This window comes from Balaenoptera borealis (genome assembly GCF_965194805.1).
Source record: "Balaenoptera borealis genome assembly, chromosome: 15".
Taxonomy (NCBI): Eukaryota; Metazoa; Chordata; class Mammalia; order Artiodactyla; family Balaenopteridae; genus Balaenoptera; species Balaenoptera borealis.
The window spans coordinates 57,896,457-57,920,530 of record NC_138871.1 but is presented as its reverse complement, the minus strand read 5'-3'; the positions used below and the strand labels follow the sequence as shown (position 1 = coordinate 57,920,530).

The 24,074-nt window shown below is 39.6% G+C and overlaps 2 long non-coding RNA genes across 16 annotated transcripts in view; both read right to left on the bottom strand.

Annotated features, from left to right (window-relative positions):
- Positions 1-24,074, bottom strand: part of LOC309612491 — a 637,465-nt gene that overhangs the window by 258,552 nt on the left and 354,839 nt on the right. The window lies entirely within an intron of this gene.
- LOC309612511 lies at positions 11,702-22,931 on the bottom strand. The gene is made up of 3 exons (XR_014235233.1): positions 21,420-22,931; positions 18,381-21,096; positions 11,702-18,346 (listed from the first exon to the last, which is right to left on the bottom strand). It is a non-coding gene; the product is annotated as an uncharacterized lncRNA (long non-coding RNA).

The following is a 24,074-nucleotide window of genomic DNA, read 5'->3' as shown; positions in this document are numbered from 1 at the left end:
ACTGACCAGATGATAATGGAATAAATTTTACTTTTCAAGCTGTTCTGGGACCATGGAAAGAGGACATGGTGTGGAAACCACATTGCTGGGTTCCAGTTCCAGCTCACCCATCTAAGTGACCTTGGACAAGTGCAGGTCTCTCTGAGCCCTTCAGTTTCCTTACCTGTGAAATGTGAGTGGCAATATCTGACTGGGTTGTTGGGAGAATCAAGTATATAAGCTATCATTAAGCTGCAGTCTATCAAAAGCAGTAAATCAATCATTCACTATTCAAGCAGACACTCAGAGACAAGAAATAAGCATTGATCCAAAATATTAACAGATGTACAAGAACATTTCACAATGTAAGAAGCCATACTTAGTAGAAAATCAGTTACAGCTCCCTTTCTTCTTTCTCTGCCTTTAGATATTTTTGCCTAATCTACGGTCTGCATTGATACGAATGTCAGAGCTTTCAAAAACATGAAGAACTCTCAAAACTCAACGGTAAGGAAACAATCAACCCAATCTTAAATGGGCAAAAAGCTTAAACAGACACTCACCTGAAAAGATATAGATGGATGGCAAATAAACACAAGAAAATCTGTTCAACATCATTAACGATTAGAAAAATGCAATTTAGAATCAAAATGAGATACCACTATATATCTATAAGAATGGCTAATTTTTTTATTGAACTATTAAGTTTTGGGAGAATGCAGAGCAACTACACTTATACACTGCTGGTAAGAATGCAAAATAGGAAAGCTATTCTGAAAAAAAGGTTAGGCAGTTTCTTATAATTTTTAATGAAGTTGTATATATACTTACAAGCAATCCCACTCTTTGATTTACTCTAGAGAAATGAAAACTCACATTCACAGAAAAATCTATACACAAGAACGTGTATAGTAGTTCTATTCATAATCACCAAAACTGAAAACATCCCAAATATCCTTCAGTACGTAGTAGATTCACGAACAGTGGTACATCCATAAAGTAGAATACTACTCAGCAATAACAAGAAACAAACTATTGACACACACCACAAAGGCATTATGCTGAGTGAAATAAGCCAGTCCCTACAAGTTATGTGCTCTATAATTCCATTTATATTACATTCTCAAAAAGGAAAAAAAAAAAGACTATAGTTATTGGAAACACGTTGTCAGGGGTTAGGTGTGGGTAACACTGTGACTCTAAGAGGGTAGCACAAGGGAGTTTTGGGGTGACAAAACTGTTCTGTAGCCTAATTGTGGGGAGTTACATTAATCTATACATTCGTTAAGATGAACAGAACTGTACACAAGAAAATCCAATTATACGGTAGGAAATTTTTAAAAAATAAAATGTTAAAAGTATATTGTATAGCATTCTCCTATTCAAGAAATTTTAAGATTCTTCATCTTATAAAAAATAAAACTAAGACTTCAAGGCGACCTTTCTTCCTTCATCTTCTACCATCTCTCTCATCTTCCCTCAGCGTATAATCATCAGCAGGCAGTTAATAAATATTTGTGGGATTTAAGTCTCAGATCTTAGGTTACATAATAATAAAATATATCTAACCTGAAAATTCAAATAGATGTCTTGTCTATACAATTCTAATTATTCAAACACTTGCAAACATCTGGATGGACATTTTTTTTTCACTCCCTCTAAATATTGGGCACTTTACCAACTTTGAAGTCTTTGTATATTTCCAATTCCTAAAGGAAAAATAGTTTTTCATGTCAAATAAATGATTGCATTTATGCCTTTTGGTGTCAGCAAATTTGGTCAATATTTTCAGTTCAATTTTCATGAATCATTTATCATTATATTTGAATATTCAGCTCCAGAAAAGTCACACTATTACTAACTTATATTGATAATGTTGCTTCTCAATTTTTCTCTCCCTTTCTCTCCCTCTCTCCCACCCCACATACACCCACACATATACCCTAAGCTTGAACTACTGAAATCTCATTTAGGCTAACATTTGGAGGGATGCCTAACCTGGCCCTCCTCTTCTGTGTGAACTGTCATCAGCACCCATAGGTTTCAGTTCTATCAGATAGCCATCTTTATATCCTGTGAGTGACTTTTCAAGGGTCTTTTAAAAAGTTATAACTAAGATGCTATGCATAGATTGGACCCATGAGTGACCACCAAAGAACGCCAAAAAGAAAAACTGATAACTGAACAGAAGTTGAGTACTCTATAAATTCATTATAACACATACACAATAATCTTGCTAAGAGCAGAACTATATTTTAAAATTACATTGATTGGCTCAGTAATCAATGAACTGGTAAGGGGAAATCTTGAAGTATAACGGGGTCCAGCAGAGACATATAGGGTATGAGAAAGTAGGAAATTTTCCCTATTGAAATCACACTCACCCACACATAACTTTGCTCTTGAGACGTTATACGAGCGACTGGGCAGATAGCCTGACTCCAAAATACCCATCCCATCAACTTTCCAAGACTTAAAATTCTACCAATTCCTTGTTCCTTTTAGTCTAGAGAAAAATAACTACATAAAAAAGGCATGGGTTTGACTGCAATGCTTAAGTTAGGACATACTAACATTCAGAAGTCTGAAATAATTTATGAACAAACAAATATAAGATTCTATAGGAAAAGATCCATAGCAGTAGGAAATCAGAGAGAAGAGATGAGTGGAAGAATATTAAAAGGCTTTTTGGAAGAACTTAGACTGAGCTCTGATAACTACCATTCAGAGAAGAAAAGGGAGTTCCTCCTAAGTTGGAAAGATAGATCGAATGAAAGATGCTGACAGGTCTGAGAGCAGAACTGTGAAGAGAAGCACATAACCCAGAAGAAGAGCCAGGACATTGTTTTAAACAAATGACTAAATTATCCTTGTTTCCTTTACCCAAAGTACTGGAATACGATGTTAAATACAAACGTACATTACCAATGTAGTGTAAACAGAGTCTCACATGAGTTTTAAAACTAAGACTAAATGGCTGTTTTCTGAAATACAGTCTGAATACCATTAAATGAACTAGAGGACATAATTTTTCCTCAAGCCCTAGGATCCTGGAAGGATTGCTGTGCTATCTAATGTACATATTATTGGATAGAACACACACAGAATAAAAGACAAGAAAAGACAGAACACTTATTTTAAAAAAAAAAGAAAAAATATATGTTGCCTGCCTGCTCTAAGCAATAGTAATTTTAAATATATACTCATGATATCTGGAGCAAGGGAAATTTTTATAGCAGAACAAACTGGGAAAATTCACAAGAGACTCAATCTGGTACTTTTTTTGTTTCAAGGATAGTATATTTCAGACACTTCAAGGAGAAAGGTCAGGTGTGTACATTAGGTTAGGAAGAGGGAAAACCTGTTTTCCTTCTCATCTTGCCCCTTTCCTGAATAGCATTAGAGAAAAGGGACTGAAAATATTTCTTAAAAAATTTTTAAGTAACACTCTGTATTGTAATGATGGGCTATACTCAAAACAAATATTGGGTTAAACCCTGGTATTCCTAATGAACCTACTGACCTTTAAAGAAAAACAGTTTCCTCTAGTCAAACTTTTGTCATCTACCAACCTACTTGGACTTGCCATCAAAGAACTCAGAAGCAAAGTCACATGCCACCTTGCCTTGCCAGAAAGATAATTAAGATATTTGCTAGACAAGGAAAATGAGGAGAATAAACTTCAAGTTTCTACAAGAAGTTCAAAAATCCCTAAGATATAAGCTTTATTAAACCATTATGTTATAGAACAATTGAATATTAGATGAGTACAAATTAAACGCTCATATTTGCAGTTATCTAAAACATTTATACCCCCTGAAAAGTCAATAAAGAAGATACAAAGAGAAGTAGCAGTAGGTAATAGTTATCTACTGCTGTGTAACAAATAACCCCCCAACATTTAGTGACTTAAAACAACATTTATTATCTCACAGGATAATAAATGAGTCAGAAATCCAGGTGCCACTTAGGTAGATTCTTTGTTTCAGCGTTTTTGTTTCACAGGCTGCAATCAAGGTTTTCCTTGGGGTTTGACTGGGGAAGGTTTCATTTCCAAGCTCACTTACATGGTTGTTGGCAGGAATTACTTCCTCACAGCTGTTGGCCAGAGGCTGCCCTCAGTCCCTTGCTTTGTGAGACTTTTCATAAAGCAGCTCACACATGGCAGCTTGCTTCATTAATGCAAGTGAGTGAGAAGATCCAGAGAAAGAGTGCAAACAAGATGGAAGTGCCAGGCTTTTATAACCTAATTCCCAGAGCCACATCCCATCACTTTTGCCAGATGCTATGCATCAGAAGTGAGTTACGAGGGAGGAGAGAAGATGGCGGAAGAGTAAGACGCGGAGATCACCTTCCTTCCCACAGATACAGTAGAAATACATCTACACGTGGAACTGCTCCTACAGAACACCCACTGAACGCTGGCAGAAAACGTCAGACCTCCCAAAAGGCAAGAAACTCCCCCCGTACTTGGGTAGGGCAAAAGAAAAAAGAAATAACAGAGACAAAAGAATAGGGACGGCACCTGCACCAGTGGGAGGGAGCTGTGAAGGAGGAAAGGTTTCCACACACTAGGAAGCCCCTTCGCGCGCGGAGACTGCGGGTGGCAGAGGGGGGACGCTTCAGAGCCACGGAGGAGGGCGCAGCCACAGGGGTGCGGAGGGCAAAGCGGAGAGGTTCCCGCACGGAGGCTCGGCGCCGACCAGCACTCACCAGCCCGAGAGGCTTGTCTGCTCAGCCGCCGGGGCGGGCGGGGCTGGGAGCTGAGGCTCGGGCTTCGGTCGGATCGCAGGGAGAGGACTGGGGTTGGCGGCGTGAACACAGCCTGAAGGGGTTAGTGCACCACAGCTAGCTGGGAGGGAGTCCGGGGAAAAAGTCTGCAGCTGCCGAACAGGCAAGAGACTTTTTCTTCCCTCTTTGTTTCCTGGTGCGCGAGGAGAGGGGATTCAGAGCACCGCCTAAACGAACTTCGGAGACGGGCGCGAGCCACGGCTAACAGCGCGGATCCCACAGCAACAGGGGCGCAGAGGGAAAAACGGGGAGACTCTCGCACAGAGGCTCGGCGCCGAGCAGCGCTCACCAGCCCGAGAGGCTTGTCTGCTCCCCCGCCGGGGCGGGCGGGGCTGGGAGCTGAGGCTCGGGCTTCGGTCGGATCGCAGGGAGAGGACTGGGGCTGGCGGCGTGAACACAGCCTGAAGGGGTTAGCGCACCACAGCTGGCTGGGAGGGAGACCGGGAAAAAGTCTGCAGCTGCCGAAGAGGCAAGAGACTTTTGCTTGCCTCTTTGTTTCCTGGTGCGCAATGAGAGGGGATTCAGAGCGCCGCCTAAAGGAACTCCAGAGACTGGCGCGAGCCGCGGCTATCAGCGCGGACCCCAGAGGCGGGCATGAGACGCTGGGGCTGCTGCTGCCGCCTCCAAAAAGCCTGTGTGCGAGCACAGGTCACTATCCACACAGCCCCTCCCGGGAGCCTGTGCAGCCCGCCACTGCCAGCGTCCCATGATCCAGGGACAACTTCCCCGGGAGAACGCACGGCGCGCCTCAGGCTGGTGCAACGTCACGCCGGCCTCTGACGCCGCAGGCTCGCCCCGCCTCCTCCGTACCCCTCCCTCCCCGCAGCCTGGGTGAGCCAGAGCCCCCGAAGCAGCTGCTCCTTTAACCCCATCCTGTCTGGGCGGGGAATAGACGCCCTCAGGCGACCTACACGCAGAGGTGGGTCCAAATCCAAAGCTGAACCCCAGGAGCTGTGCGAACAGGGAAGAGAAGGGGAAATCTCTCCCAGCAGCCTCAGAAGCAGCGGATTAAAACTCCACAAACAACTTGATGTGCCTGCATCTGTTGAATACCTGAATAGACAATGAATCATCCCAAATTCAGGAGGTGGACTTTGGGAGCAGGATATATTAATTTTTCCCCTTTTCCTTTTTTTTGTGAGTGTATATGTATATGCTTCTGGGTGAGATTTTGTCTGTATACTTTGCTTTACAATAGCTTTATTTTACTTCACTATATTATAGCCTCTTTCTTTCTTTCTTTCTATTTTTTCTCCCTTTTACTCTGAGCCGTGTGGACGAAAGGCTCTTGGTGCTCCAGCCAGGCATCAGGGCCATGCCTCTGAGGTGGGAGAGCCAACTTCAGGACACTGGTCCACAAGAGACCTCCCAGCTCCACGTAATACCAAACGGCAAAAATCTCTCAGAGATCTCCATCTCAACATCAAGACCCAGCTTCACTCAACGACCAGCAAGCTATAGTGCTGGACACCCTATGCCAAACAACTAGCAAGACAGGAACACAGCCCCATCCATTAGCAGAGAGGCTGCCTAAAATCATAATAAGGCCACAGACACCCCAAAATACACCACCAGACGTGGACGTGCCCACCAGAAAGACAAGATCCAGCCTCATCCACCAGAGCTCAGGCACCAGTTCCCTCCACCAGGAAGCCTACACAACCCACTGAACCAACCTTAGCCACTGGGGACAGATACCAAAAACAACGGGAACTACAAACCTGCAGCCTGTGAAAAGGAGACCCCAAACACAGTAAGATAAGCAAAATGAGACGACAGAAAAACACACAGCAGATGAAGGAGCAGGGTCAAAACACACCAGACTTAACAAATGAAGAGGAAATAGGTAGTCTACCTGAAAAAGAATTCAGAATAATGATAGTAAGGATGATCCAAAATCTTGGAAATAGAATAGACAAAATGCAAGAAACATTTAACAAGGACGTAGAAGAACTAAAGAGGAACCAAGCAATGATGAAAAACACAATAAATGAAATTAAAAATACTCTAGATGGGATCAATAGCAGAATAACTGAGGCAGAAGAAAGGATAAGTGACCTGGAAGATAAAATGGTGGAAATAACTACTACAGAGCAGGATAAAGAAAAAAGAATGAAAAGAACTGAGGACAGTCTCAGAGACCTCTGGGACAACATTAAACGCACCAACATTCGAATTATAGGGGTCCCAGAAGAAGAAGAGAAAAAGAAAGGGACTGAGAAAATATTTGAAGAGATTATAGTTGAAAACTTCCCTAATATGGGAAAGGAAATAGTTAATCAAGTCCTGGAAGCACAGAGAGTCCCATACAGGATAAACCCAAGGAGAAACACGCCAAGACACATATTAATCAAACTGTCAAAAATTAAATATAAGGAAAACATATTAAAGGCAGCAAGGGAAAAACAACAAATAACCCACAAGGGAATCCCCATAAGGTTAACATCTGATCTTTCAGCAGAAACTCTGCAAGCCAGAAGGGAGTGGCAGGATATACTTAAAGTGATGAAGGAGAAAAACCTACAACCAAGATTACTCTACCCAGAAAGGATCTCATTCAGATTCGATGGAGAAATTAAAACCTTTACAGACAAGCAAAAGCTGAGAGAGTTCAGCACCACCAAACCAGCTTTACAACAAATGCTAAAGGAACTTCTCTAGGCAAGAAACACAAGAGAAGGAAAACACCTACAATAACAAACCCAAAACATTTAAGAAAATGGGAATAGGAACATACATATCGATAATTACCTTGAATGTAAATGGATGAAATGCTCCCACCAAAAGACACAGGCTGGCTGAATGGATCCAAAACAAAGACCCATATATATGCTGTCTACAAGAGACCCACTTCAGACCTAGAGACACATACAGACTGAAAGTGAGGGGATGGAAAAAGATATTCCATGCAAATGGAAATCAAAAGAAAGCTGGAGTAGCAATTCTCATATCAGACAAAATAGACTCTAAAATAAAGACTATTACAAGAGACAAAGAAGGACACTATATAATGATCAAGGGATCGATCCAAGAGGAAGGTATAACAATTGTAAATATTTATGCACCCAACATAGGAGCACCTCAATACATAAGGCAAATACTAACAGCCATAAAAGGGGAAATCGACAGCAACACAATCATAGTAGGGGACTTTAACACCCCACTTTCACCAATGGACAGATCATCCAAAATGAAAATAAATAAGGAAACACAAGCTTTGAATGATACATTAAACAAGATGGACTTAATTGATATTTATAGGACATTCCACCCAAAAACAACAGAATACACATTTTTCTCAAGTGCTCATGGAACATTCTCCAGGATAGATCATATCTTGGGTCACAAATCAAGCCTTGGTAAATTTAAGAAAATTGAAATCGTATCAAGTATCTTTTCCGACCACAACGCTATGAGACTAGATATCAATTACAGGAAAAGATCTGTAAAAAATACAAACACATGGAGGCTACACAATACATTACTTAATAACGAAGTGATTACTGAAGAAATCAAAGGGGAAATCAAAAAATACCTAGAAACAAATGACAATGGAGATACGACGACCCAAAACCTATGGGACGCAGCAAAAGCAGTGCTAAGAGGGAAGTTTATAGCAATACAAGCCTACCTCAAGAAACAGGAAACATCTCGAATAAACAACCTAACCTTGCACCTAAAGCAATTAGAGAAAGAAGAACAAAAAAACCCCAAAGCCAGCAGAAGGAAAGAAATTATAAAGATCAGGTCAGAAATAAATGAAAAAGAAATGAAGGAAACAATAGCAAAAATCAATGAAACTAAAAGCTGGTTCTTTGAGAAGATAAACAAAATTGATAAACCATTAGCCAGACTCATCAAGAGAAAAAGGGAGAAGACTCAGATCAATAGAATTAGAAATGAAAAAGGAGAAGTAACCACTGACACTGCAGAAATACAAAGGATCATAAGAGATTACTACAAGCAACTCTATGCCAATAAAATGGACAACCTGGAAGAAATGGACAGATTCTTAGAAATGCACAAACTGCCGAGACTGAACCAGGAAGAAATAGAAAATATGAACAGACCAATCACAAGCACTGAAATTGAAACTGTGATTAAAAACCTTCCAACAAACAAAAGCCCAGGACCAGATGGCTTCACAGGTGAATTCTACCAAACATTTAGAGAAGAGCTAACACCTATCCTTCTCAAACTCTTCCAAAATATTGCAGAGGGAGGAACACTCCCAAACTCATTCTATGAGGCCACCATTACCCTGATACCAAAACCAGACAAAGATGTCACAAAGAAAGAAAACTACAGGCCAATATCGCTGATGAACATAGATGCAAAAATCCTCAACAAAATACTAGCAAACAGAATCCAACAGGACATTAAAAGGATCATACACCATGATCAAGTGGGGTTTATCCCAGGTATGCAAGGATTCTTCAATATACGCAAATCAATCAATGTGATACACCATATTAACAAATTGAAGGAGAAAAACCATATGATCATGTCAATAGATGCAGAGAAAGCTTTCGACAAAATTCAACACCCATTTATGATAAAAGCCCTGCAGAAAGTAGGCATAGAGGGAACTTTCCTCAACATAATAAAGGCCATATATGACAAACCCACAGCCAACATTGTCCTCAATGGTGAAAAACTGAAACCATTTCCACTAAGATCAGGAACAAGACAAGGTTGCCCACTCTCACCACTATTATTCAACATACTTTTGGAAGTGTTAGCCACAGCAATCAGAGAAGACAAAGAAATAAAAGGAATCCCAATCGGAAAAGAAGTAAAGCTGTCACTATTTGCAGATGACATGATACTATACATAGAGAATCCTAAAGATGCTACCAGAAAACTCCTAGAGCTAATCAATGAATTTGGTAAAGTAGCAGGATACAAAATTAATGCACAGAAATCTCTTGCATTTCTATACACTAATGATGAAAAATCTAAAAGTGAAATTGAGGAAACACTCCCGTTTACCATTGCAACAAAAAGAATAAAATACCTAGGAATAAACCTACCTAAGGAGACAAAAGACCTGTATGTAGAAAATTATAAGACACTGATGAAAGAAATTAAAGATGATACAAATAGATTGAGAGATATACCATGTTCCTGGATTGGAAGAATCAACATTGTGAAAATGACTCTACTACCCAAAGCAATCTACACATTCAATGCAATCCCTATCAAACTACCACTGGCATTTTTCACAGAACTAGAACAAAAAATTTCACAATTTGTATGGAAACACAAAAGACCCCGAATAGCCAAAGCAATCTTGAGAACGAAAAATGGAGCTGGGGGAATCAGGCTCCCTGACTTCAGACTATATTACAAAGCTTCAGTAATCAAGACAGTTTGGTACTGGCACAAAAACAGAAATATAGATCAATGGAACAGGATAGAAAGCCCAGAGATAAACCCACACACATATGGTCACCTTATCTTTGATAAAGGAGGCAAGCATATACAGTGGAGAAAAGACAGCCTCTTCAATAAGTGGTGCTGGGAAAATTGGACAGGTACATGTAAAAGTATGAAATTAGAACACTCCCTGACACCATGCACAAAAATAAACTCAAAATGGATTAAAGACCTAAGTGTAAGGCCAGACACTATCAAACTCTTAGAGGAAAACATAGGCAGAACACTCTATGACATAAATCACAGCAAGATTCTTTTTGACCCAGCTTCCAGAGAAATGGAAATAAGAACACAAATAAACAAATGGGACCTAATGAAACTTAAAAGTTTTTGCACAGCAAAGGAAACCATAAACAAGACGAAAAGACAACCCTCAGAATGGGAGAAAATATTTGCAAATGAAGCAACTGACAAAGGATTAATCTCCAAGATTTACAAGCAGCTCATGCAGCTCAATAACAAAAAAACGGACAACCCAATCCAAAAATGGGCAGAAGACCTAAATAGACATTTCTCCAAAGAAGATATACAGATGGCCTACAGACACATGAAAGAATGCTCAACATCATTAATCATTAGAGAAATGCAAATCAAAACTACAATGAGATATCATCTCACACCGGTCAGAATGGCCATCATCAAAAAATCTAGAAACAATAAATGCTGGAGAGGGTGTGGAGGAAAGGGAACACTCTTGCACTGTTGGTGGGAATGTAAATTGATACAGCCACTATGGAGAACAGTATGGAGGTTCCTTAAAAAACGAAAAATAGAACTACCATATGACCCAGCAATCCCACTACTGGGCATATACCCTGAGAAAACCATAGGTCAAAAAGTGTCATGTACCACAATGTTCATTGCAGCTCTATTTACAATAGCCAGGACATGGAAGCAACCTAAATGTCCATTGACAGATGAATGGATAAAGAAGATGTGGCACATATATACAATGGAATATTACTCAGCCATAAAAAGAAATGAAATGGAGGTATTTGTAATGAGGTGGATGGAGTTAGAGTCTGTCATACAGAGTGAAGTAAGTCAGAAAGAGAAAAACAAATACAGTATGCTAACACATATATACGGAATCTAATGGAAAAAAAAAAAAAAAAAAAGGCCATGAAGAACCTAGTGGCAAGACGGGAATAAAGACACAGACCTACTAGAGAATGGACTTGAGGATATGGGGAGGGGGTGGGGTGAGATGTGACAGGGTAAGAGAGTGTCATGGACATATATACACTACCAAATGTAAAATAGATAACTAGTGGGAAGCAGCCGCATAGCACAGGGAGATCAGCTCGGTGCTTTGTGACCACCTAGAGGGGTGGGATGGGGAGGGTGGGAGGGAGGGAGATGCAAGAGGGAAGAGAAATGGGAACATATTGTATATGTATAACGGATTCACTTTGTTATAAAGCAGAAGCTAACACACCATTGTAAGGCAATTATACTTCAATAAAGATGTTTAAAAAAAAAAAAAAGAAGTGAGTTACTAGGTCCAGTCCGCTCACAAAGAAAGGGTGGTTCATAAGGGCATGAATAACAGGAGGAAGAGACCATTGGGAGCTATTTTTGAAACTGTCTGTAACACAGAATTTGTAAACAAATTTGGCCAAAACCTGAGGACTAAGAGGCACTAAGTGCATAGTCCACATATGAAGAGAACCACCAAAGGTTAGAGTCAGAAAGTTTCCCTGGGATCACAAGGAGACCACAGAAATGGTTTTACTACCACAGGCGTCTATTCCTACCCACCTCTCCAGCCTCTAAGAAAGGAGGCTGAGGAGGGATGGCAACAGGAAGAAGAGGCTACTCTTCCTACCTCCTATCCCCATCTGCAGACAACTCTACAAGCCAGGTAGGAGGGAAGACGCCAAGGGAATCACCATAGAGACTGGGGGTGCCTGCAAGAAAGGGGGACCACCATTCCATTCAGTAGTGGAATTATGGCCAAGAAAGGGGAGTTGCTGATCTACCCCTGTGCCTATGGAAGAGAAAAGGGAGCTGGAGAGAGATGACAGGCAGAGGGTGTGGGGTTCCCCACAGGTGAGCAATCTTCACTTCTACGCTTGGGGTGCTCAAGGTGGGTAAGCTTCCCATACATCAAATGGACACGATGGATGGTAGCTGGGCTGTAGCCATTTTGCTAGTACAACCATAAAAATTGTCAATGCTTGATGAAAATGCACCACACACAAATACACACACGTGTGTGCACATACACATATACACACAGGTGCAAGAGGCTGTGGGGTGCATATCCGTGGCATCAATTTAAAGCAAAAAAAATGGGTAGAAGTGATGAAGTTGGAGTCATAGCTGTCAAAGTAGGAAGCTGTGCAGCTAGAAGGCCCCAAAGCTCTTCCAAGCCCCTGACCCACCTCACACATTTATATGCACACGGGGCAGCCAACATTTGGACACCTGCCATGCAGAGGGTACAGATGACTAATATTTGTTAACCAGAGAAGCAGCAGTAACTCAAAGGAAGGAGACTACCATAGTGATCTCTTGTGTAAAGAAACGTTCTCCTTCTTTCCCATCCTAACACTCTGGGGCCTGGTATGTGGAAAAGGGAAGAGGTAGAACTTTGAATGAGATTTAAACTGGATAAAACCTTTAAATACTTAATATGACTAGGAAATTACACAATCTGACCAAGTTCTGTTGAGAAACAGGAAAGGGAAAGTCAGAAGACCATAGCTGAAAATGATAGGAAACAAATAAAAAGAATAAAAATAAGAATGGTTTCATGTTTGTAATGGCAAAGAATTGATACTATTCAATGAATCATTGATTCCAGCTCTTTAGTTGAACATTTTTTTACCACAAATAATAACCAAGAGCATTATAATTATAATACAATACAAAAGACCCTAGTCTCTTCTTTTGGATCCTGTTATACTTAAGTTTTCTTCAGGATTACTCTACAATTTTTCTCTTAGTATCTTAACAACTGGAATGAAGAATCAAGTGAATCAGGTGGATCAGGTAGAGGGAACAGTCAATTTACTCTCTTAAAGGACCACAACCTTTGTGCTTCCTATTTACATAATCCTATGCCTAAAGACAAATTCTTTTATTTCAAAAATATTTAAAACCATGCAAAACAGAATTCGTCATCAACACCTACTTTGTGCCTAGTACTGCGCTAAGCACCATGGGTATATAAAAAGTAAAAGTAAACACAGAAAATAGTGAACAAAACAAAAGATAATGTAATTCAATGCTAAGAATTAGAAGAGTTCATTGGGGTCATGCATTTAGGCATGCTTCATAGAGAAAATTAAGACTTGCTAGATAGTTAATATTATCTTTAAGTTTATTAAGTACATATACCTTGACCAATTATTTATAGAGCTAACCTTGGTATATTATATAGTTCTGCTGTTTCTATTTTCCGAGACCCCTAACATCCCTATAAATCATTTAAAATGCAACAGAATGGAGACTTAGCTTGCACAACTGGGTGAGAATTTTATGAGGTCATTTCTATTGAAGTAAATCAGTTGGAACTCTAAGCCATGGCATTTAATTACTTTATTTTACTAGCTAAATCCAACCAAGGAAAACATTTTATTATGCAGTATATTTCACATCTATAAGACTCTAGGTTTACATACTGAAAGAGATAGGTAACTGATAAAATGGGAGCGGTTATAGCTCTAGAACTAAAAGTATCCTTATTTCTTAAATGTATCAAGCCAGATTACTATTGACTAATAATTTAGAATACTAAAGTGTCCTTGAGTGGATATGTCAGTTCAGTATATCCTGACTTGTTGCAAGTTGTTTATTGCTTGTGACATATAAATCCTCATGAACTGGTTCTTTTCTATTTATTATGGGGAAAGAGTCTTACTAAAATGTCTTTAATCAAACAATGCATAATATTGTTCTGTGTGTTTTTAAAATTTACACAGATATGAATGAACTATAAGTATCCTTTTGTAACTTGCTTTTCACTCCACAACATGATGTTGGGATACACACCAACTTCTGGGGAAGAAGAGAGAAAAAGAAGGGAGAGGGATGGTACTTTAGCTGTATTTGTAATTTGTATTTCTTTGAGATGGGGGTGGGGAAAGAAAGAGGAGGAGAAGGGGCAAGGGGGTAGGGAGAGGACAGAGGAAGACAGAGGGCAGAGATCTGAAGCAAATATGATATGGCTAACTATTTCTTCAAATAGAGAGGGGGATATGTAAATATCGGTTATATATTTTCATACTGTACTGTAAGTTTGATCATTTCTTACCAATTTTTAAATTTTATTATCTTTTAAACAAAGTCATGTCACATGTCACAGAACAATGTTTTAAGCATGTCCCATATTAACAAATAATGTTCTAACTAGAAGTTCTAGACTACTGGTTAAAACGGGTCTCCTAAAGCTTTGTAGTAGTCAAACTCTATTTGTCTGAGAACTTATCAAGTTCAAGATATATAAGCATGAAGACAATAAAACTCTACCCTTTAAAAAGTGCTTCTGGAGATTTGCTCTTTGACAGACTTTGCTGGACTACGGTGAATTAGAATGTTCCAATCTTTTCATAATATTTCATTTGATGGTCCCTATGGAAATAAATTCCATGAAGCAGCATACTGAAAGACAAGCTTTCTAGAGTGAAATATGCCTCAGGCTAAAGGTTTGAGATATTTTCTAAGACTTCTTACAAAGATGATAACGAATAATTAGTATTGTCTGTTACTGACAGACAGATTACAAATGTAGGTATATCCAAATGGATTAAAAGACAAGAATTGGATCACTGTCATGGGAACCAAGGAAAGTGTAGCTATCCATCGCTCCAATCACTGAGAACAAAAGTAACATGGAAGGGCAGGGCTCACTTTTCCTATAGATTCAAGAGCTGCCAGAGCTTCTGGAGCCCACAAACCAACACTAGCACAAACCACATCTACTCAACAGCCTTACTTCAGATGCCATGCATTGCATTCTGTATTCTTAGATATTAAAGACACGTAAACCCTCAATTTGTTGACACTCTTGTGTTGAGTTCATTATTGTTCTATAAATATCCCCTTGCCTTCCCTGTGACATTCACGGGCTCCTCTGAATATCTGATGCCAATTTCCAATCTAACTTCAGGGCAGTAGCCATAGGAAGCAATTATAGTATTCTGTCATTTGTAAAGTGTAATATTCCACAGGCAGCAGAAGAAAGTCTGATATGGAACCAGGGTCTACTTTCCTTTCTTTCTCTCTACCACCATCACATAGAAATGTATCAGAACTTCTGTAGAGTTTGGCTGGTAGATACAGAATGGATAAACAACAAGGTCCTACTGTACAGCACAGGGAACTATATTCAACATCCTGTGATAAACCATAATGGAAAAGAACATGAAAAAGAATGTATATATATGTATAACTGAGTCACTTTGCTATACAGCAGTAATTAACACAACAATGTAATTCAACTATATTTCAATAAAAAACAAATTTAAAAAAAGAATTTCTATAGAGTCTGGAATAACTCAAGGGAATAACAACTTGAGGCTAGCCTGAACATTATATGTTAAATGTGACTTTCCTCATAGTTTGTCATCTGGTGGGAGGCAAAGAGAAGGATCCAAGGAATTAAACCTTCTCAGGGAACCACTTTATGGACAGTACCTCTTGCCTCATGTGAGCTCTTTCCTCTCAATCCTCCCCTTAAACTGCCTCAATCTTCCCACCTTCTTCAGGAGAATTTCCATCCTTTCTAAGAATTCTGCCCTGTATCCAAAGACATTGATTTCATTACAAGATCCATCCCTCCTTCTTCCAGCAGTACATTTCCAGAGTAGAAGGAGGTGTTTCAACTGGCCATCAGCGATGTCTGTTAACAAACACCCAGGATCTGGGGACAGTACACCTTTAAAATCATACACACACACACACACACACACACACACACACACACACACACACACACAGAGTTGATGAGCATTCATTCTGAATGTCAATACTGTCTAAACTCATAAAGAGGATGAAAGATATTTCTATAGCTATCTCATCATTTGTTATATTCCTGTCCCTCAAAATAGCCAGTATTCTGCTGCTTCTTCATCATTCAAACTGTTTCTAAGTAAGGAAGGCGCTCTTACCAAGCCACATGCCTGTTAACAACTGCTCCCTTAAGGACACAAAGAGAAGCTTGAGGAGTATTCAGAAATGCTTAATGAAGTGCACTGCTACTAACAAGTTGCGCTAATTAGCTGGGGTCATTTACACACAGCCAGGGCAGTAGAGGCTTGCAGATAGGGTGAGCTCTATGCAAAGCTGAAGCTGAAGAAATTACAATTTATCTTCTGGACTATCACCTGCTACCCATCTCCCTCTACACCCAAATACATGCATACACACCTAGGACTATTATTCTGTTCAGATACTCCCTCCATGCACTAAATTCCAGCTGCTTCCCCCCAATTCTATGCCTCCTCCCTCACTGACTTTCATCCTAGGTTACCTGTATGAAATTGCTCTCTGCTTACCACTTCCAGGAAAAGATGTAATAAGTGTGTTTTCATGTAAGGGTTATAACTATTTGAAGCTTAATTTTTTATCTCTTCCCAGGATCATTAGCTCAAAGCCATGCAATATTAATGATAGATTAATATTAATGTCACTGGTAATTTCATGTACCAGTGATATGCTGATGGGAAAGAAGTGTTGATACCCCAAATTCTCACTAAATAGAGGATACCTGCTCATTCCCAGTAGGTAAATAATCCTGTCTGGTTCTCTAGGGTTGCAAATTATTTTCATAAGACATGACTTAGCAACTCGAATAAAGGTTAACATCTGAAAATTTACAAAACTACTCTTGAAGATTTATGTACATTCATTGTCTATACATTCTCAATTGCCATTTACTTTTTAATCCAGTGCAGTGTGGAGCTTTTACAATCATTACTCTAGTAAAACTACTCTCACCAAAATTACTAACTTCTTCATTGCTAAATAAGTGGAGAATTTTCTGACTTCAGATTAGTTTCTCTTGACCCTTTTGACCATTTCTTCCTTCTTAAAACTCTTCTTTTGTATCTGTGGCTCTCTTCATGTTCCTCCTATTTCTCTGTTCAATCCATCTCAGTATCCTTGTGGAATCTTCTCCTCTACCCTTCCCTTTGAATGTCAGAGTTGTCCACGGTTCTCTCTCTAGCTCTCATTTTACTCTAAAACTTTTCCTAGTATGACCTTACCCATTTTTAACCATATATACATATATATATAGTATATATGCTTGTATGTATGTATATACATACATACATATGTATAAATATGTCAATAATTCTCAAATATATATCTCCAGCCCAGATCTCAATCTCCACATATTTCTAACACTCTACTTAATGTTTCCACTAGAATATTCCACAGATACCTCAAACTCAGCACACACAGAATTCATTATTTTTTTCCAACAAAACCAGCCACTTTTTGGGATCCCAATTGCAATGAATGGAATTTCCACTCACCCCACTGCCCAAGCCAAAAACTTAAGTCTCATGACATTTTCCTTTCCATTAGCCCCCTAATCTAATCAAGCACCAAGCCCTGTTGATTTTAGCTCCTTAGTATCTTTCCAAGAATCCTCTCATTACCAGCCCCAACGCCACTTCTTTCACATCATTAATCTCTCTTCTGGATAACTTTGTGAGGCAGATGCATATCATAAAGTTTGAAAGCATGGATTCTGGAGCCAGATTGACTGCATTCAAATCCCAGCTCTGCCTCTTCCCAACTGTACTACCTTGGAAAACTATTAATCTCTCTATTCTATTACAAAACAAAGATGAGAAAAAGAAAAAAGCAACTCACCTCATAATATTGCTGTGAGGATTAAATAAATTAACATACGTAAAGTGCTTTGGGAGAGTGTCTGGCACATAGTGAGCACTCATTAAGTGTGAACTATTATTAGCAAGACAACAGCCACCTGACTGGTTTCCCTTCCTCTAGCCTCACTGCTTTTCAATCTGTTCCCCAGTTGGCATTCAGTGTCAACTTTCTAAAATGAAAATCAGAACGTGTCATCCCTGGCTTTAAATATTCAGTGTCTCCATCACTCATACACTATCCCTAAACTCTTCAAGACTGATATTTCCTCTATGAGTTCCAACAACACCTCTGTATATTTCCTCTATGAGTTCCAACAACACCTCTGTATACCCATATTATAACACTTAGAAGACGGAATTTTATTTGCCTGCTCATTTATTTATCTGTCCTATAAAACTATAAGCAACTCAAGATTTTCTTTTAATTATTGAGTCCACTTATCTACATTGCCAAGCACACAATAGGTATTCAATACATAGTCAATGAATGAATGAATTACCTGCTATGAATTCTGATTAAAAGCAAAATAAGAAAAACTTGCATTCTGCTGTGTATATTCAATCAATTGAAACCCAGAAACTCTGGGAAACAAATATTTTTCTGCATTAAAATTACTCATTTCATCACATCAGCATTTTCTCTGCTGATTTACTACTGCGTGGGTAGTATTTGCAAAAGTTCCATTCTCTCTTACATATTGTCTCAGGAATTCAAAATTAAGAGTTATAACTTTTCTGGATTTTTCAATTAAAAATATTGCTTTTCTCTTGTTATTAAATTGATTTGAGATTCCCTGTTCAATGTGGAGCTAAAGAGGAAGAACTCTTGATGTAGACTTTAGAGTTTAAAGATCCTGTCTTTTACCTCCAACAAAAGAAATACCCAAATAAATTAAAAAGAATATGACTTAGGATGCTGGCCAAGATGGTAGGGTAGGAAGACCCTGAGCTCACCTCCCACTATGGGCAAACCAAACTACAACTATTTACAGAGCAACTATCTATGAGAAATATGAGAAATACCTAAAGAATAGCGGAAAAGATTTCCCACACTAAAGATATAAAGAAATAACCCCAACAAGATGTGCAGAAGGGGCACAGACGCAGTACAGTCAAGACACACACCTCCAGTAGGTGACCCACAAATGGGAATATAATCACAATTGCAGAGGTTCTCCCCAAGGAGTGAGGGGTCCAAGCCATACATCTAGCTCCCCAGCCTAGGGGAGCTGCCGGAGCCCCCAGAACATCTGGCTTTGCAGTCCAGTGAGGCTTGCAAATGGGAGAGGCAGAGGGATGTAAGAAACAGACTTCTCTCTTAAAGGGCACATGCAAAATCTCACATGCTCCAAGACTCAGTGCAGAGGCAGTAATTTGAAAAAAGCCTCGGAACTTCCCTGGTGGCGCAGTAGTTAAGAATCCGCCTGCCAATGCCGGGGACACGGGTTAGAGCCCTGGTCCGGGAAGATCCCACATGCCGCAGAGCAACTAAGCCCATGCACCACAAATACTGATCCTGTGCACTAGAGCCCGCGAACCACAACTACTGAAGCCCACGTGCTCTAGTGACCATGTGCCGCAACTACTGAGCCCACGTGCTGCAACTACTGAATCCCGCACGCCTAGAGCCCGTGCTCAACAAGAGAAGCCACCACAATGAGAAGCCTGAGCACTGCAATGAAGAGTAGCCCCCACTCGACACAACTAGAGAAAATCCGCGCACAGCAACGAAGACCCAACTCACCCAAAAAATTAAAAAAAAAAAAGCCTGGGTCAGACCCACTTGCTGATCTTACAGAGCCTCCAGGAGAGGCAAGGGGTGACTAGGACTCCCCCTGGGGACACAGACACTGGTGGCAGCCATTTGGGGGAGCTTGTTTTACCACAGGCCAATGGTGCTGGCAAACAAAATTTTGGAATCCTCCCTCTAGTCTATTAGCAGAGGGGGGCTTACCCACCCACCAGCCGCTTGGCAACAGTCCCAAGACCCCTGCAAGCTAAGGAGCCAGCCACATATGAATCCAGCCCCACCTACCAAAAGATGAAGATGAACCCAGAAATATGAGTAGGAATTTGCCAGGTAAAGAGGGGGGCGATGGATTCACACATGTGTGAGGAACTAGCAGAAATCTTATAAAGCTAGAGCAGAAAGAGCAAGGTAAAATAACAGATGAGGCAGGAGATGACGTCAGCCACAAAAAGAGTTTGAGCATTATGGAAAAGGCAATGAAAAGTCACTGGAAGGTGATCTGCAAAGGAAATCTTCTAATAACTACAGTATGGAGACTAGATCAAAGAGAGAAAAGAGTAGAAGCACAAGATGAAGTTGGAAGGAAACTATTTCAGTACTCCAAATATGAGAGGCTAGCATGGAGATGGTGGGATGGAGAGAAGAGAACATACTTGAGGGACATTTATGAGAAAGGATCCACAGGACTTAGTGAGGTACTGGAGATGGGTGGGTGAGAGAAAGGGAGAAGCCAAGGGTGATACTCAGGAGGCAGCACAAAGAGAGCAAAAGAGGAACCACAACACTGAACCTCTGCCATCAGCATGTGATGGAAAATTACAAATAAAAATATTAAATGTGCTAATGTTTAGCAGCTAATACCACCAGTCAATCAAATGATATGAGAACAGATGAATATATTTATAATGAAAATGTTAACATTTGAGATGTAATATTAACATTCTAATGTAGAATATTAAAAGATAAGAACAGAGGAACATCTGCTCAAATTTTGAATATATGCACACAGAAGTATCTTGACAAGCAAAGAAGGTAGCACAGAAAACTAAAGCAGACATCCAGGAATTTAAACACAGAATGGGAATAAGAGTCAGTACTAAGGAGTCTTATAGAAGCATCTCTTTTAGTTAACCATGTTTTTAAACTTGGAGGAGTGTGGGTGTTAGAATAAGTGGGCAAGGATCAGGAACTAACCAGAAGAGAATCAAGGAACCACTCCCTTAAAATTCTGAAAACAAGGAATTTGTATCAGTGACAGTATCGAAATGAGTACATTAAAGAAGCTACCTTTTAGGGCTTCCTTGGTGGCGCAGTGGTTGAGAGTCTGCCTGCCAGTGCAGGGGATGTGGGTTCGAGCCCTGGTCTGGGAGGATCCCACATGCCGCGGAGCAGCTGGGCCCGTGAGCCACAACTGCTGAGCCTGCGCGTCTGGAGCCTGTGCTCTGCAACAAGAGAGGCCGCGATAGTGAGAGGCCCGCGCACCGCGATGAAGAGTGGCCCCCCACTTGCCACAACTAGAGAAAGCTCTCGCACAGAAACGAAGACACAACACAGCCATAAATAAATAAATAAATAAATTAGTTAATTTAAAAAAAAAAAAAAGAAGCTACCTTTTAAAGGAAATGAATTCAGGGCAGGAAGAATGTCCATTTTTGTTCCTCTGATCATCTATTACCTGTGAGAATATGATTTTCTGGAATTTGAAACAGAGGCTATAAATGCCTTCATAGTAACTTTTACTTACTACAATGTCAACTGCTTTAAATCATTTTAAATATACTATTGAACTCAATTAAGAGTATATTCATCTTCGAAATAAAAATATCTTAAAGATTCTATAGAGGCAAAATGGAAGTAGAAAAGCAGAGCTCTATTATTTTGTGTATGGGATAAAATATGGTCTTACATACCTTTTTGATAGACAGATTTACTATTCCTATGATTCTCATCTATGATGTCTTTATCACCTATATTTTGGAGATCACTGTCTACTAAAAAATTACATTCATTACATATTAATTTATTCCTTTCCCTATCTTTATTCATCAAAAGCCTTTGTTGGCTGCCAATCAGAACCACCGATGAGCATGAATAATCACCCCGAGTTAATGTAACTCCATACAAAAGCAAAGAACCTGCTTGGCATTTTAGTCAGTTTGTGCAAGTTTACAAATCTTCAATTTCCATTAGGCTTTCTAAAATACTGAAAGTAGCTTACAAATCCCCATTACTAACTTTCAGGACCCCAATTGAGACAATGCCACCATAAGGTTGGTACAGCCATAATCCAAGTGTGTTACTGTGCACTGGCTTGTAAGTGGTGATAAACTTCCCCAGGAGACAATGGGGAAAAGAGTTTCTCTGCAGCTTTGCAAAATCTTATGACAGTCTGCAAGGACTACAGAGAAAATCTGCATTATAACACACTAGGGTATCACTAGGTGATATGAGTGAAAATTATTTAATCAGTAATTTGAATAGTCAACACACAGAAAAAAGTAGCACTTTCTTGAGAAATTAATGCTATTGTTCCATTATTCCAACTATCTAAAAGAAGAAAGACTGGCATTAAAAAAACTACATTCATTTGCAAAATATTATTTTCTTCAATGGCTCTGTCATTATCAAGATGATAGGGTAGAATGGTTTGAAAATCTTGTTTGAAGTTTGCCTGACAATGATCTTGATAATTCAGAGAAATAGAAGCAAAGCTAGCTGAAGTATTCAGAAGGTTGCCTGGATCTGTCATTACACATTTTTCTCTTTCACTCTATAAATTAAGTGGTTCCTCATCCAGGATAAATGTATGGCACCATGATATGGAATGAGGAATCAGAATACTTGTTTCAAGTCCAAGTGCTACTGTCATATAGCTGTGTCACCTTAAACAAGTCACATAAAGTCCATTGGCCTTAGTTTCCTCATCCATTAAATGTAAGATTAACTTATCTCTAAATTCCTTTTAATTCTAAAGTACTAACTATGCTTATTTTAATAGGAAAAAGAAAAGTATTCAGTTTCAGCAATCAAGTATATTTAAAAGCAAACCAAATCCTGAATGTCAACTGAGGAACTGAAGTATTATGTTTTCCCATCACTCACTGTTTTCTGACTAAGCCTATATTTCTAACTCAAGAATTATATTCCGAGTCAGCTCTACCCACCACCAGAGCCTCCCATCAAGCCTCTTAGATAGCCTCAACCACCAGAGGGCAGACAACAGAAGCAAGAAAAACTACAATCCTGCAGCCTGTGGACCAAAAACCACAGTTACAGAAAGATAGAGAAGATGAAAAGGCAGAGGGCTATGTACCAGATGAAGGAACAAGAAAAAACCCCAGAAAAACAACTAAATGAAGTGGAGATAGGCAACCTTCCAGAAAAAGAATTCAGAATAATGATAGTGAAGATGATCCAGGACCTCGGAATAAGAATGGAGGCAAAGATTGAGAAGATGCAAGAAATGATTAACAAAGACCTAGAAGAATTAAAGAACAAACAAACAGAGATGACCAATACAATAACTGAAATGAAAAAAACACTAGAAGGAATCAATAGCAGAATAACTGAGGCAGAAGAACGGATAAGTGACCTGGAAGACAGAATGGTGGAATTCACTGCTCCAGAACAGAATAAAGAAAAAAGAATGAAAAGAAATGAAGACAGCCTAAGAGACTTCTGGGACAACATTAAACGCAACAACATTCGCATTATAGGGGTCCCAGAAGGAGAAGAGAGAGAGAAAGGACCAGAGAAAATATTTGAAGAGATTATAGTCGAAAACTTCCCTAACATGGGAAAGGAAATAGCCACCCAAGTCCAGGAAGCGCAGAGAGTCCCATACAGAATAAACCCAAGGAGAAACACGCCGAGACACATAGTAATCAAAGTGGCAAAAATTAAAGACAAAGAAAAATTATTGAAAGCAGCAAGGGAAAAACGACAAATAACATACAAGGGAACTCCCATAAGGTTAACAGCTGATTTCTCAGCAGAAACTCTGCAAGCCAGAAGGGAGTGGCATGATATACTTAAAGTGATGAAAGGGAAGAACCTACAGCCAAGATTACTCTACCCGGCAAGGATCTCATTTAGATTTGATGGAGAAATCAAAAGCTTTACAGACAAGCAAAAGCTAAGAGAATTCAGCACCACCAAACCAGCTCTACAACAAATGCTAAAGGAACTTCTCTAAGTGGGAAACACAAGAGAAGAAAAGGGCCTACAAAAACAAACCCAAAACAATTAAGAAAATGGTCATAGGA